This window comes from Rhipicephalus sanguineus, chromosome 10 (genome assembly GCF_013339695.2).
Source record: "Rhipicephalus sanguineus isolate Rsan-2018 chromosome 10, BIME_Rsan_1.4, whole genome shotgun sequence".
Classification (NCBI taxonomy): domain Eukaryota; kingdom Metazoa; phylum Arthropoda; class Arachnida; order Ixodida; family Ixodidae; genus Rhipicephalus; species Rhipicephalus sanguineus.
Genome location: NC_051185.1, coordinates 16,243,452 through 16,258,793, shown reverse-complemented (window position 1 = coordinate 16,258,793; position 15,342 = coordinate 16,243,452).

Genomic DNA, 15,342 nt, shown 5'->3' with positions numbered 1-15,342 from the left:
CCGGTTATTTTTCTCTTTTTTGGCATTATCCACTTGACGATATTGCAAAATAAGGACTGCAAAAAGGGACCGAGCTAAACAAAAAACTAGGGGTACAAAGTAAAGTGATAGAAAGTGTACCTCGCTAGCAATTGAGAAGATGATGCACTCGGGGCCCCGCGATTATGCTATCGCGCTCCACTCTTTAAGGTGAACCTCGAGCATCCTCACTTTATTGCACTCTCTAGCTGTGTTGCACATGTGTCTCCACGCAGCCATGATCTAAATTCTAAAGCCCTTGTTGCGTCTCCAAACTTATTAAAACAGGCACTTAAATTTTATCATATAACATGCCATTGCAAGCATAATCTGCAATGCGGGCTGAAACAATATGCTACTGCAATTTCTCAAAACAACCCAGTTCTGTACGTGAGTATCCGTGCATCAATGATGAACACTGTTATGTGTCCATGCACATCAGTTGGGCTCTTTTTCTGACCAGTGACCCCCCCCCCCCCTTCCACTGTTGGGCAACAAATCAGTTCAGCCTGGTTAACCTCCCTGCCTTTCTTTCATCTTTTTCGTCTTTTTTTTCTGCTTCATTTCATCTACCCTTGTTGTTGAAAGAGGTATTAAACATATGTGTCAAGACTCATTGTGTATTAGAAAGTAGAGCACAGGCAAATTTGCTTTATTTGTCTGTACTTAAAATTGGCCACTTGATAACTTGCATGAAAAGTATAACCAAGCATCTCGACATGTGGTTTGGGATCTTCAACAGGGAGCTTCTGTATGACGATGCATATGTGTTATTGATCACCTGTGATTTGAACAATGTCCACACTTGCTTGCACATACAACATGTGAATAAATGAGGCACTTGTTCAGCCACATAACCTAATGATAAAGGTATTACAGTAGCAAGATCAGAAGTGCAAGATTGTCACTTTTGGTGATAGCTTTCTCTTGAACAGATGTAAGTACATGAATACTACCTCTATGGCTGAAATACGTAAACAGATCTGTGCACTAAGACTCTTTGTACACTAGATGGGAGAGAGTGAAGCTCTTTACCAAAAACTGAATACGTTTGACTCTTATATAAAGTTTTCGTACGCATGACACTGTGCACACACGTGGCACATCGTGGAAGAAAACGTATTTCACCAAAACCAGACTCAGAGAAGTTTAAATGGCATCATATACAGGACACACTAGTCTTTAAACCACGTACACTTGCTACCTCAAATTGGGATCCCTGAGATACATTTATTATGATCCTTTAGGCAGAAGTTAAGTGCGTGCAAGTGACATATTAAGGTGACTCTGAGTATGCTCTCATGACGTATATAATGCAGGAAGTACTGCCTAATACTGCTTAAGGCAAAGTGCTTGTTCAATGTGAATCTTTTCAATTAGCAAAAGCCTAGAGGTCACTGGGCCTTCTTTGGTTGAAGTCTTTGTTGCTTTAATACTGAGAATACCAGAAGTTCAATAACGCACACCTATGACAAATGAAGAACCGTGTTCATGAAGTCATTTTATGACAATATGAACGTGTCTTTGTTGCCAGTGCCAATGTGCTGCTACAAAGGTTAAACGAATAATTTCATGCTGTGCTTAGCCGCACCTAAATAACGTCATTCACTTACTTTAGGACATCCTACTACAGCCCACCTTGTAAAGTTTCTGGGTAGCCAATCCATGAATATATACAAATATTTTTCTCAATACTAAACTCACTTCTGTCGAACTTAATCACTTACAACCATCTTTGTGTATATAGGTCTCTTACCTACAGTAGATATGACGACTACGGCTTGGCATACTACTCACTTGTGAGTACACACACTCATTTGAAAAGCATGACTGTGAGTACGAGTGAGTGATGAGGGGTATGAGCAAACCTGAGTATGAACGTAGTACACATCAGAGTGAGTTGGCGTGAGTATGAATGTGAGTGAGTAGGTGTGAGTACGAACGTGAGTCCTCATAGGTGCATCAATGATGAACACGGTTAAGTGTGCGTACACATCCCTTGTGCTTTCATGAGTAATTCTTCTTCTGATCACCTTCCCTCCCACCGTAGGGCAGCAAGTCAGTTCGACCTGGTTAACCTGCCTGCCTTTCGTTCGTCTTTTACCTCTTTTTATTTTCTGTTTCATTTTATGTACCCTTGTAGTATAAATAGGTAATAATCATGTGCATCAACACCCAGGGTCTATAGTAAAGTAGAGCAGACAGGCAAATTTGCTTCATATGTCTGTATTTTACAGTTGGCTAGTTGATAACTTGCATGAAAACTGATAACCAAGCAGCTCGACATGTGATCTTCAACAGTGAGCATCAGTATGACGATGCATATGTGTTATTGATCACTTGAGATTTGAACAGCATTCTTACTTATTAGCACATACGACAACATGTAAAAAAAAGATCAGGCACTTATTCAGCTGTATAACCAGCTGATGACAAAGGTATTACAGTAGTAGGATCAGAAGTGCAACATTGTCACTCTTAATGAGAGCAGTGAGCTTTCTCTTCTACAGATTTGAGTACAACAATACTTCCTTTATGGTTGAACTATGTAAACACATGTGTGCTCTTAAACCCTTTTGAGCAACTAAATGGTTGAGAGTGAAGCTTTTAAACAAAACTGCATACATTTGTTTCATGAAGTATTCATATGTACAACACTGTGCGTACGCATATCACAATATGTAAGATAATGTGTTTAATTAAGGCCAGTGTCTCAGAGAAGATAAAATTGCGTCATATAAAGAGGGCACGCAGGTAGCACCACTAGTTTATGAACAATTTACACGTATGTATACCTTAAATCATGATCTCTGATATATATTTATTGTAGGCTTTTAGGCAGAACTTAAGTGTGTGCAAGCGATATTATAAGGTGACTCTGAGTATGTTCTTATGACGTACACATATATATAAAATGAAGGAAGTACTGCCTAATACTACTTCAGAGAAAGTGCTTGTTCAATGTGAATCTTTCCAAACAGCAATGCCTACAGGCCACTGGGTCTTCTTTGATTGAAGTCATTGTTGGTTTAATACTGAGAATACAAGAAGTTCACTAACACACAATTATGACAAAAGAAAAAGTTTTCGTGGAGTCATTTTATGGCAAAGAGAATGTGTCTTTGTTGCCAGTGTTCATGTGCTACTACAATGGGTTAAACTAGTAATTTCACGCTGTGCTTAACCGCAGCTAAAGAACTTCATTGACTTACTTTAAGACATGTTACTTTCAGCCCACCTTGTACAGCTTCTGGGTAACCAATCCATGAACATAGACAAATATTTTTATGAATACAAAACTCACTTTTGTTGAACTGAATCATTTGCAACAATCAATGCGTATACAGGTCTTTTACCTGGAGAAGATGTGAAAATCAGCTCGGCATACTCACTCATAAGCATAGGTCGGCAAACTCACTAATGAGTCGACTCAGACTCAGATCGAGCCGTGAGTCTGAGTCTGAGTGAGTCAGGCTGACTAATATTTTTGTGAATCTGAGACCGAGTGAGTCTGGTTGAGAAAATTTTCAGTGAGTCTGAGTCCGAGTGAGTCTGGTTTAGAAAAATTTTGGTGAGTCTGAGTTCTAGTGAGCACTAAAGGCAAAATATGCTTGGTGAGTGAGCCTGAGTGAGCTCCACATTTTTTGCCGACCTATGCTCATGAGTACACACACTCACAGTCGTTTGAAAGGCGTGAGTGTGATTACGAGTGAGTGACAAAGGGCGTAAGCAAACCTGAGTATGAGCATGAATGGTTACTCATGAATGTGAGTCGGTGTGCAGTATGGACGTGAGTGAGTATCAAAGAGTATGAGTTGGTGTGAGTATAAACATGAGTGAGTACTCGCGAGTGTGAGTATGAGCCAGTGATGAAGGATGTGAGATGTGTGTATGAACATGAGTGAATATTTATCGGTGTGAGTAGGCATGTGAGTATGAGTGAGTGTTGAGGGGTGGGAGTAGGCATGAGTATGAACACGAGTTAATATTCATCAATAAGAGTAGGCATGAGTGAGTGTTGACGGGTGGGATTAGACGTGAGTATTAACGTGAGTGAATAGGCATTGGTGTGAGTAGGTGTGAGTAAGAGTTGTCGAGAGGTGTGAGTAGACACCACGTGCATACTCATTGGTGTGAGTAGCCGTGAGTCTGAGTATGGGTGAGTGTTGAGGGGTGTGAGTAGACGTGAGTATGAACATCATACCGTACAGACGACTATGAACATGAGTGAATGCTCACGTTGGGTTATATTTTTGTGCTGGTTGGTAAGTCTATTTGTGTTTTTATACTTTTGCATATATACGATTCTTATTCCTGCATTAATTACTGTGCCTTGTTTGTTTATTCAAGCCTGCATATCTTTATTTCTTAATCGCCCTAATATGATCTTTTAATATTGCAGTATTCAGAAATAAATAAATAAATATTCTGCATATTTGATAGAGAAGCTTATGCGCTAAAAATATTTTCACTTCTGCCGTAAAACTGTTTTCCGCACATGCGTATCACACGAATGGGTTCCACTCAATAACACCAGTGCACCCATGCATCCTCCTTATCATAGGCGTGCGCACAAGGGGGGGGGGGGGGGCAGGGGGAGCGGCCCCCCCATTCACCTAAGAGGGGGGGGCGCAAAGTCAGTTCCACACACTGACATAATAGGGAAGGAGGCGCTGCGACTCGGGGGGGGGGGGGCGCAATGTCAGCGCCCCCCCCCCCCCAGGTGTTGATTGTCCGATTGCTCATGTTGTGGTGATTGAGGCGGTGGCTACACGAAATTGCTGCAGCTGTCTCATTTCTGCAGCCAGGTCAGTTGTTGGCCACGTTGCTTTTCAACTGGCTCTTGGCTTGACCTCGTTCGTGCCGTGCAGCTGTGGCAAGCTGTGTAAAATGGCTGCGTTTATATTCTAGGAGCACCTTTTAGTGATAAGAAATTATTTTTGGTACTACGCGCATGTCAAGCATGTTTTCATAGATTTTTATTGCTCCCAAAGTCACGGCTCAGGAGGGCTAAGGTCATGGTCATCATTTTAAAATGACATTTGTTTTCGCCAATAGTAATGAGAACTAACAGTTCTCGTCAATATTGACGTGTTCTGATTGAGTGTTAGTTCTCAATAATATTGTGTCTAACATAAAAAACGGGCCCTTAAATTTATGCTTGTTTCCTTCATTTGTTTTCATCGTGTGACAGCAACACAGGTAAAATATGACATTAACTTAATGTCATTCGTTGTGAATGACATTAGATTTGCCGTGTGACGGGGGTATTGCACACAGTCATATCTGCAGAAGTTGTATCCATTCTCGAATAGCACAAATAGCGCACATTGACACAGGCGAGTGAGATGATACAGGCACTTGCCTGTGTCCTTGTGTCTTATTTGCGCTATTCCACAATGCATTCATACCAACTATAGCTCGGATTTCCTTACCAGTGAAAATGTATCTACACAAGTTGTACATTTTCCGCATGGGCCACAATCCACACGTTTTCCATACGCTTATGACGATTTTCCGTATGCACCTTACAAAATCCGTACGTTTCCATAACACCTTAGGTTTCCACATCTTCCTTATGAAAGTTTCCGTACACTCCATAAAATTTCCTTATCCTTCCATATTTTCCATAAGGAACTTTCCATACACTCCGTAAAATTTCCTTATCCGTCCATATTTTCCATAAGGAACTTTCCATACACTCCGTAAAATTTCCTTATCCGTCCATATTTTCCATAAGGACCTTTCCATATACTCCGCAAAATTTCCTTATCCTTCCATATTTTCCATAAAGAACTTTCCATATATACCATACAACTTCCGTATGCGTCCATAAAATTCCATATTTTTTCCGTATCTTTCATAAGGAAACTGTATGGAGTCCATATTTTTTCCATATGATTTTATACGGAACGTTTCAGTAGGGAACTAACAACTCAGTGTTTATCAACGTTGGTGTTTATTGCACGCTATCGCATATAGTATATAAACACGACACTGCGCGAATGAACCTCTTAACGTCAAAGTAACGATGAACAAGGTGTTGAAAGGAGACTTTAGCAGTATAAACTGATCGGTGTACAAGGAGCTGACCACGTGCAACTAATCAGCTTTCGCGCCACTGCACGTTTTTAGTGCAACACGTATATAGGGTCCCCACCACTACCACCATCCGCACAAGCATGTGCATTCTTTCGTCGCGAGTGCTCAACACGTCTCGTGAGAGCGCGTGCGCAGAGGTGTGCGTGAGTGTGCGTGCGTGCCACGCATGACACGCGCCCCCACGTGCGAATGCCGCACCTCCTGGTGGCAGTGGACGCCACCGCCACCACAGCGCGGTATCGCGGTCAAGGCGCACGTGGAAGTCCTGGCTGCAACCTTCCGCCGCTATAGCGGTAGCATGTGGAGGAAAAAGACTGTGGAGAGTCCGGGCTTAATTGAGATAAATGGAAGAGAGCGGACTGACCTCTCGGATTAAGCGGATAAAGAAAAAGGATGAGATAAGAAGTGATAGAAAAAGGATATTCATAGAGAGAAATAATGAAAAGTGACCCCATATCAGAGAGGATCTGGGTGCTGGAACAGGTGAAGATCGTTAAGGTGTAAGGGAAGGATGTCGCAAAAAACAACGAACGCAGAAACGCATACAAAAGGCCAGCGCTGGCTTGGAAGTGCTTCAAACAATGGTGGCGCAGCGGACGCGTCAATCTATAGAAGAAGTCATCGTAGGAGTCGTAGCAGAGTCCTTCATTGGTAGTACAGTATCGCAGTACATGCGTTATTACCACAAGGTAGTAGAAGTAAATGTAATGAAAGAGGAGGAGGAGGAAGAAGAAGTAGCAATAGCAGTAGTAGTGGTAGTAGTATAGCAGATAGTAGTACAGCTTAGCAGGTGAAGGAGCGAGGCGGAGTGAGTAACAAACGTCGCGATTTCGTGCTTCCAGTCGTGACGTCACGGCTGATGCACCACCGGAAAGAGGGCACGAAAATTGGTGTTCGTTGAAATCGATTAACAGTAATTTATTGAAGGCTTTCTCGGATTGGTTAGAGTGTACACACACACACACACACACATATATATATATATATATATATATATATATATATATATATATATATATATATATATATATATATATATATATATATATAATTATTGCGCTCTGCCGCAATTCGCTTTTGCAAATGCGGACCAAGAATAGAAAGTGTCATGCTAGAGTAAAGCGAAACTTTCTATATGAGTATCAAGGCCATATGTTTCAACACGAGTGAGGTTATTCACCTCGTTTTCGCTGACGTAAAATAACGAAGATTGTATTTTTTTTTTTTTTTGCTCCTGGTACATTCGAAGAAATGCGAGGGAAAGGAAAAAAACTTCCAGTTCTCGAAACAGCGTCGATCACGTGTTACATGGCTGCGCAACTTCGACAGAAGGCGCTTTCCATGGGCGAAATGAGAGCGCGCAGCTGCTTCGAATGAACACGTGTTCACACACCGCGGCGGCCGTGACGTTTATACTTTATCAGATGAAATAAAGGTCTGAATAAATGCGAGGGTCATAACACGAGCGTATAGGTTCCCGAGCTTCGCATGAGGACTGAAAATAAGTGCCGCCTACGCATTCACGTACTCACTGTTTCAACCAGATGCTTATAGGGCGTCGAGAACGGCAGTATAAAACTCGTGTAGTCAGTAACGCTTGTCGCTGGGTGAGTTTGTTCCTTTTTGTATGGTAAGGCGTGCAAGTTTACTCGGACATGCAAATCTCCTGTATGCAGAGACGGCACTGAGCAAGTGTGAAGCTCAGCAAATGCTGATAAGATAGTTTAATTTGATACTAAAGTACATTTTTCCATGGCGCACATACCGACATCGACACTAGCTTGACGCCAGGCTACAGTACAAATTCTGGTGACTTCGCGCAGCAGTCTGGCTAGTTGTGATGACGTTAGGTACCAAACCTGCCAAGATGGCCGCTTGTGCGTCACCAAAAACTTCCAAAATGGCCGCTTATGCGTCACCAACGGAGACACGGTGCGGAGCGGCCACGGAAACGTCACTATATATTGTGCGAGCACATGACGAGAAGCTCATACTGTGTTGTGAGGTCAGGGTACAGTAGGAACCGAAAATAGCTTTTAAAAACATAATACTTTTCAGGCTGCACTCGCGCTTAGCATTACCTTTTCTAGGCTCTTGAGGGCTTGGCCTTTCATTTGACGCAAAAAGTCACAGTTTCGCCGCAACGGCGAAGCAATGATTGCGATAGCAATAAATTGTAATGTAACGCGAAGAACGGAAAGCAGCTCGAAATTGCCAGCGCGTCGCTCGAGCCCAAAGGACGCACGAAAAGAACGTACACAGGACGAGCGCGAACTAATGCGTCACAGCTCGACACTTGAAGCGCACTGCTCAAACATAAAGCAGGACGCACGAAACAAACGAACAGGTACACACAAGACGAGCGCGAACTAACTGTCACAGTTGTTACTTATTTCTGTTTGAACAGCGCGCTCCTTTCGCAAACGCGGCCGCTGCAGCGAGCGAAGCGAAGCACCCCACCGGCCGCCCCTTCTTTCCTTGAGATAAGCGCACGAAAGCGACGACGCCCTGTAGAGCGAACAGCAACGGCGTTCGCAAGGGCGGGGCGACGATCTTTAAAGCGCGCAACACGCGCGCACGTCGTGCCATCTATGTGGCCACTAAGAAAGCATGCTGAATTACATGGTATATATAAATAGCTCGCCGTTATCAGGCTGAGAGACGGTGCTGTCGTGGCCTAACGTCTAACGCGGCGGGCTGCAAAGCGAGAGGTCGCCCGTTCGATTCCGCGCGTCGGAAAGAATTTCTTAATTATTTTTCTTTGTGGCCTTTCTATATATATACATACTTATACATATACGGTGAATGACGGCGACGGGGACGGACATTTTCCAGCCGAGACTGTCCATATAATTGCTATCGCAATAAAAACCGACAACTGAAAATATTCGTGTCAGTACCCCTTTAAAGTACACTTATAGTATAAGCCACGTCGAGTCTGAAGCGGTGAATACGTGCTAGGTGTTGCCTAACGCAGGCCTTTCGACGACACGTTGAACTCACAAGATGGATTAGTTTGACACTGTCGTAGTAAAGTTCACAGCATGCGCTCTGTCTAAGATGCGAACTTTCGACAGTCCCGTTTTAGAACACCACGAGTATTCTCCGACTACATTTTGTTTTTTACGTTGAGCGTACGGTTGGCACTAGGAAAACTACGAAATCACATGCGTCATTTTCTTTTTAGTCCCTCTTAAATGAAATGCACGGGAGCCGTCTCCTCAATAGTGACCCCTGTTTTTCGTTCTAAAAGTAAAATATAGCTCCGGTGCAAAAAAAGAAAAAGCTACTCCCACGTTTTCTTCGCAGCGATTCATTAAACCCCATGGCTGAAAACTCCATGGTGTTCGAATTTCTTTTTTCTTTTGAATTTCTACAGAGTTAACGTATACATCAACTTCCGCCTTTCTGCAACCTTCCTCCAAGTCTACACTGCATTCAGGCTCTAGAAAAGTAGAGTCAATGTTTATGGCTCTATAGAAATTTTATGGAAAAGCGGAAGGCCGCGTCACTTCTCGCCTGAACTGGTCACCGCAGCACTTGAATGACACCCTATTATGAGAAGGAAAGGATATGACTCTTAAGGGCTCGTTTTTCTTTGTTAGACACAATATTAATGAGAGATAACAGACAATAACGCCAAGGAAAGTATAGGGGGGTGCTATCTGTAGTATTTAGAATATAGATGTGAAGAAAGTAAAGTGGACGAAAAGGTAACTTGCCCCCGGCAGGGACCGAACCTGCGACATTCGAATAATGCGTCCGATGCTCTACTACTGAGCTACGGCAGCGGTCAAGAGCACAGTATCAGCTGTAACCCGCAAAGTCACTGTGCGCCCGCCCAAGCTTCGTCTTTGTGGGGGAACCGTACCATTTGGATAGTTCTGTTAATTTACAAGCAATGGGCTTACTAATTAAAAACGCCAGGCCTGCGCTGAAACCGCAGCACAGTCACAGCGAAAGCTGGAAGAGCGGCGTTTCTAGAGCCCGTTGTAAGCTCTCTTGGGGCTACAATACAAGTACACTAGAAAGGTACCCACTACGCCATAAATCACAGTTTTTGTGAAGTTGGGAAGCACCTACTAAGCCATTATTCGTCATTCAGCGGAGAAGCGAGGCACCAGCTACATGTCTGTAAGGCATTATGTGCACTTTGTTGACGCGACGACTGATGACGATGAAGAATTATGACTCAGCCCTTTGTAATGGGTTGGAAGCTTTAAACGGCCCACCAGTTATGTAATTTGCATTGGGTGACGCCCGGTCGCTATTTCCCTCTCCCGTCATGCTGTATAACATACGTTGACGTGGGAGAGAGACGGGGGGGGGGGCGAAGAACTTTACTGAGACCCCGAGGAAATGCATCATGCGCTTATGGATTTCCTTGGCCACCAATACAAGTGCACTTGCGAGGAAACCACTACGCTATAAATCATTGTAATTTTACTGAGACCCCGAGGAAATGGATCATGCGCTTATGGACTTCCTTGGCCACCAATACAAGTGCACTTGCGAGGAAACCACTACGCTATAAATCATTGTAATTTTACTGAGACCCCGAGGAAATGGATCATGCGCTTATGGACTTCCTTGGCCACCAATACAAGTGCACTTGCGAGGAAACCACTACGCTATAAATCATTGTAATTTTACTGAGACCCCGAGGAAATGGATCACGCGCTTATGGACTTCCTTGGCCACCAATACAAGTGCACTTGCGAGGAAACCACTACGCTATAAATCATTGTAATTTTACTGAGACCCCGAGGAAATGGATCATGCGCTTATGGACTTCCTTGGCCACCAATACAAGTGCACTTGCGAGGAAACCACTACGCTATAAATCATTGTAATTTTACTGAGACCCCGAGGAAATGGATCATGCGCTTATGGACTTCCTTGGCCACCAATACAAGTGCACTTGCGAGGAAACCACTACGCTATAAATCATTGTAATTTTACTGAGACCCCGAGGAAATGGATCATGCGCTTATGGCCTTCCTTGGCAACCAATACAAGTGCACTTGCGAGGAGCCCACTACGCTCTAAATCATTGCAATTTTACTGAGACCCCGAGGAAACAGATCATGCGCTTATGGGCTTCCTTGGTAACCAATACAAGTGCACTTGCGAGGAACTCACTATGCTATAAATCATTGTAATTTTACTGAGACCCCGAGGAAACGGATCATGCGCTTATGGGCTTCCTTGGTAACCAATACAAGTGCACTTGCGAGGAACTCACTACGCTATAAATCATTGTAATTTTACTGAGACCCCGATGAAATGGATCATGCGCTTATGGGCTTCCTTGGCAACCAATACAAGTGCACTTGCGAGGAAATCACTACGCTATAAATCATTCTAATTTTTGAGAAGTAGGGCAGCAGGCACTGTGCCATTTTTCGTCATTCTACGGAGAGCCGTGGTACCTGCGAAACGCATGTAAGGCATTATGCACATATTGTTGATGCTGTGAGTGATGACGATGAAGAATTATGGCAGAGCCTTTTGTAATGGGTTGGAAGCATTCAACAACCTACTCGTTGCGCATTTCGCATTGTGTGACGCCTGGTTACAGAATTCGCGTTGTGCGACGCTTGGTGCTTATGTTACTCTTCTACCACGCTATATTGCATATGCTAATGTGGTTCCTTCCCGACATGAACCCTGTATAGGACCTTTTTGCGAAGCAGTTTCAAGCACCGGCATGGCTCAGAGGTTGAATACTCAGCTCACACGCAGAGGGCCCAGGTTCGAACCTCGTTCCATCCTGGAATTTTTTTCTTATTTCGTTTTTTTTTCTTATTTCGAGCGATACTGGTTACGGACACCGGCGGCGGCGGCAGCGGCGGTGGCGGCGGCAGCGGTGGCGGCGGCGGACAACTACGGCGCCAAAAACGGCCGGTGAAATGATCTCATAACAGCTTTCGCTGTAATAAATGTTGGGGTTTCACGTCCCAAAATGACGATATCATTATGAGGCACGCCGTAGTGGATGGCTCCGGAAATTTTGAACACCCGGTATTCGTTAACGTGCAACAAAATCTAGGTACGCGGGCCTCTAGCATTTCGCCCCCATCGAAACGCGGAGGCTGCGGCTGGGATTCGATCCCGCGACTTTCGGGTCAGCAGTGTAGCGCCATAACCACTAGACCACCGAGGCGAGTAAACTCTGGGCTTACTGGACAACAAAAGCTACAGTTCTTTATGTAGGAAACATTGTTGTACGAGTACGGATGTCATTATTTCCCGTGAAATTCTCCACGACGTTCAAGTTTACAGCCTCAAACCAGTGACACCAAGATATACGTCATTGGCGTAACCATAGGGAAGGTATGGGGTGTTCGAACCCCCGACACCACCCCCCTACTCCGAAAATTTTGCAATCTGTATGTATACAGATATACACGCAAACGTAGTAAGCCTTCCCACGCATGAATGTACATAGACACGGAGGTCGTCCACCCCTCAATAGTGAACTCTGTTTTCGTTCTATAAATGGAACACCGCTTCAGCGCAGAAAACTACTCCCACGTCTTTTCGCGACGATTCATTCACTTCAGCTGAGTTTACTCAATGGTGCTTGGTTTTTTATTTTTTTCAAGTTCTACAGAGCTAACATATACATTGACTTCCGCCCTTTTGCAGCATTTCTTCGCATTTACACTTCATTTAGAATCTACAGAAATGGAAGGCAGCGCCTCCTCTCGTCTGAAATGGTCACTGTGCTCGAATGTGATACTATCACTCTAAGACAGGGGTTCTCAAAGGGGGTCCGCGAGGGCATTTTCGGGGGTCCGCGAAACGCATAGTGGAAAAAAAACGCATTCTTTGGAGGCACATGGATGGATAGATTCCATGAGCATCCCCTTTACAACGGGGCGGTGACATGTCTGCCACCAGGCTCGAAGAAAACAAAGAAAACTTCCTTGTTTCATGTTGGCCTAATACCTTATCTACATTGATTAAACCTATGTTATTATACAAAAAAATATAAATTCACGGTCCATCTCTCTGCCTCTTAAGGCAGAATGACCTTATTTTTCCCCATTATTTATTTTTGTACTTTATCTCTACTTTTCTGCCACCAATACTCCAACCGTCTCTTACTTATCTCTATCGCGGACGTGTTCAGCTTTCCACTGTTGTCCCTAAAACCCAAGGCTTCCTATAGACTCGTGCCCACACGTATACCTGGGTGAATATCGCCACATTCAATCAGTACATGTTCCATCGTTTCCTTAGTTTCCCCCGCAGCATGTACATTGTTCTTCTTCGTTACTGAATCTCGCTTTATAACTACGCGTTCTAAGGCAGCCCGACCTTGCTTCAAACAGTAAAGCGCTTCCCCTTGAATTATCATAAAACCTCTCCATCCTTATTTCGCTTTTTCCCTTTCGGTAGTTACTCAGAGCCGGCTTCTTTTCCATCGCTGCCATCCAATAAGTCCTCTCCGCCTCTCTGACCTTCCGCTTAATGCTCCTTGTTGCCATATCGCCCGCACTGCTAGCCGTATATTTACTGGTGAGCCTCTTAGTTCTTTTTCTCCACTGCGTGTCAACGGTTTTTCTATACAAATACCCGAAAACCTTCTCTGCCCATCTACTCTTCTTCATTTTCCTCAGCCTCTCTTCGAATCTCATTTTGCTCTGAGCTTCCCTCACTTCAAAGCCTGTCCATCCCATATCACCCTTTACAGCCTCATTTGTCGTCTTCCCGTGAGCGCCCATTATGTCCCCTGACAGCGCCCCCTTCCGTTTGTCGGTATGCTTCACCGCATGACACCTTTGCATTGTGGCGGAGCTGACTTCCCCTTCTCCATGAGATGGCTGTAAACCTTTCGTTGCCGTTTTCTACGACATATACACTCGAGCATGCTTTTTCCAGGCTTGCATATTAGAAAAGCAAACATGGCTAGAAACAAGTTTGAATGCGGCGGCACACCGCACAACTTATTGACATGCTGCTGAGATCAAATCGGCGTGGCACTTTAGTTTGACCATTCTTTGCCAGGAAAAAGCAAAAGGCGCCTATTTTATGTTGTATTGATTTAGGACCCCCCTCCTCCTTTTTCTCTCACTGCAAGGGGTCCTTCATCACTTCCACCAGTCCACAAGGGGTCTCCGAAACATCCACGGCTGAGAATCACTGCTCTAACACTTCGTGCTCCGAAGCTCGAGGACGCTGGTTCGACTCCCGGCCTCGGCGGCCACATGCACTTTCATAGGGCGAAGTGGAAAAAGAACACCCGCGTACTTATATATATATATGCGCACGTGAAAGAGCCCCAGGAGGTCGAAATTCAATGCGTAGTCCCCCATTACGGCGTGTCTCATAAGGATATCGTGATTTTGGCTCATATAACCCCGGCAGTTATTACTATACTCTAAGATCACAGTATCACCTATGACTCGCGAAATCACGGCTCACCCGCCCTTTGTCTCTGTAAGGGAGCTGAGCCAACTCGAGCGAACTGATAATCTCTAAACGTTAAAGGCTAACTGGACAACAAAAGCTGGCTTCCGTCTCAATCATTGTTGAGGTTTGAGTAGTGATGTAAGCATCTCCCGTAATGTTCGCCAAGACGTTCAGGTTTAAAACCTAAAACCAGTGACACAAACGTATAGGCCACTGGCGTAGCCGGACGGGGGTTTTGGGTGGTTAACCCCCCCCCCCCCCCCCACACACACACACACGCAATTTGCACAGTTTGCATATGCATATATATACACGCAAACATATACCAACACAAGCACGAATATACATAAAGGGGATTCGGAGCCCCCTCCCCCGAAATAATTTTATGGAAACGCCACTGATATAGGCGTATCTCTATGGCAAAATTCACGTGTCTTAAACGCACAAAATCTCGTGACGTCATTAAGTCAGCGAGTGGAATTGACTGGCGAGTATGTACAATTTGTCTTTCAATTGGAGGGAGGCACAGCCATGGCACTGTAGACTTAAGTTGTGTCTGACTGTACACAGCGTACGTATGTGCATTTTAGGTGTGTACTTGAGGAATATGAGCGGGAACATTATTTCATGTTTGTTCAGCGATTACTTGTACTGCACTGATGTGAATGTGACGCATTAAATTGCCATAGGTACCTTTCCGCTTGACCATTTAGTGTCAAACAATTTTGCGCTTGCCAACTGCGTTTAGCCGGTATGACTTTTAAAAGGTAATTTCAGTGTTCCAGCTCGTATTGCTCACAC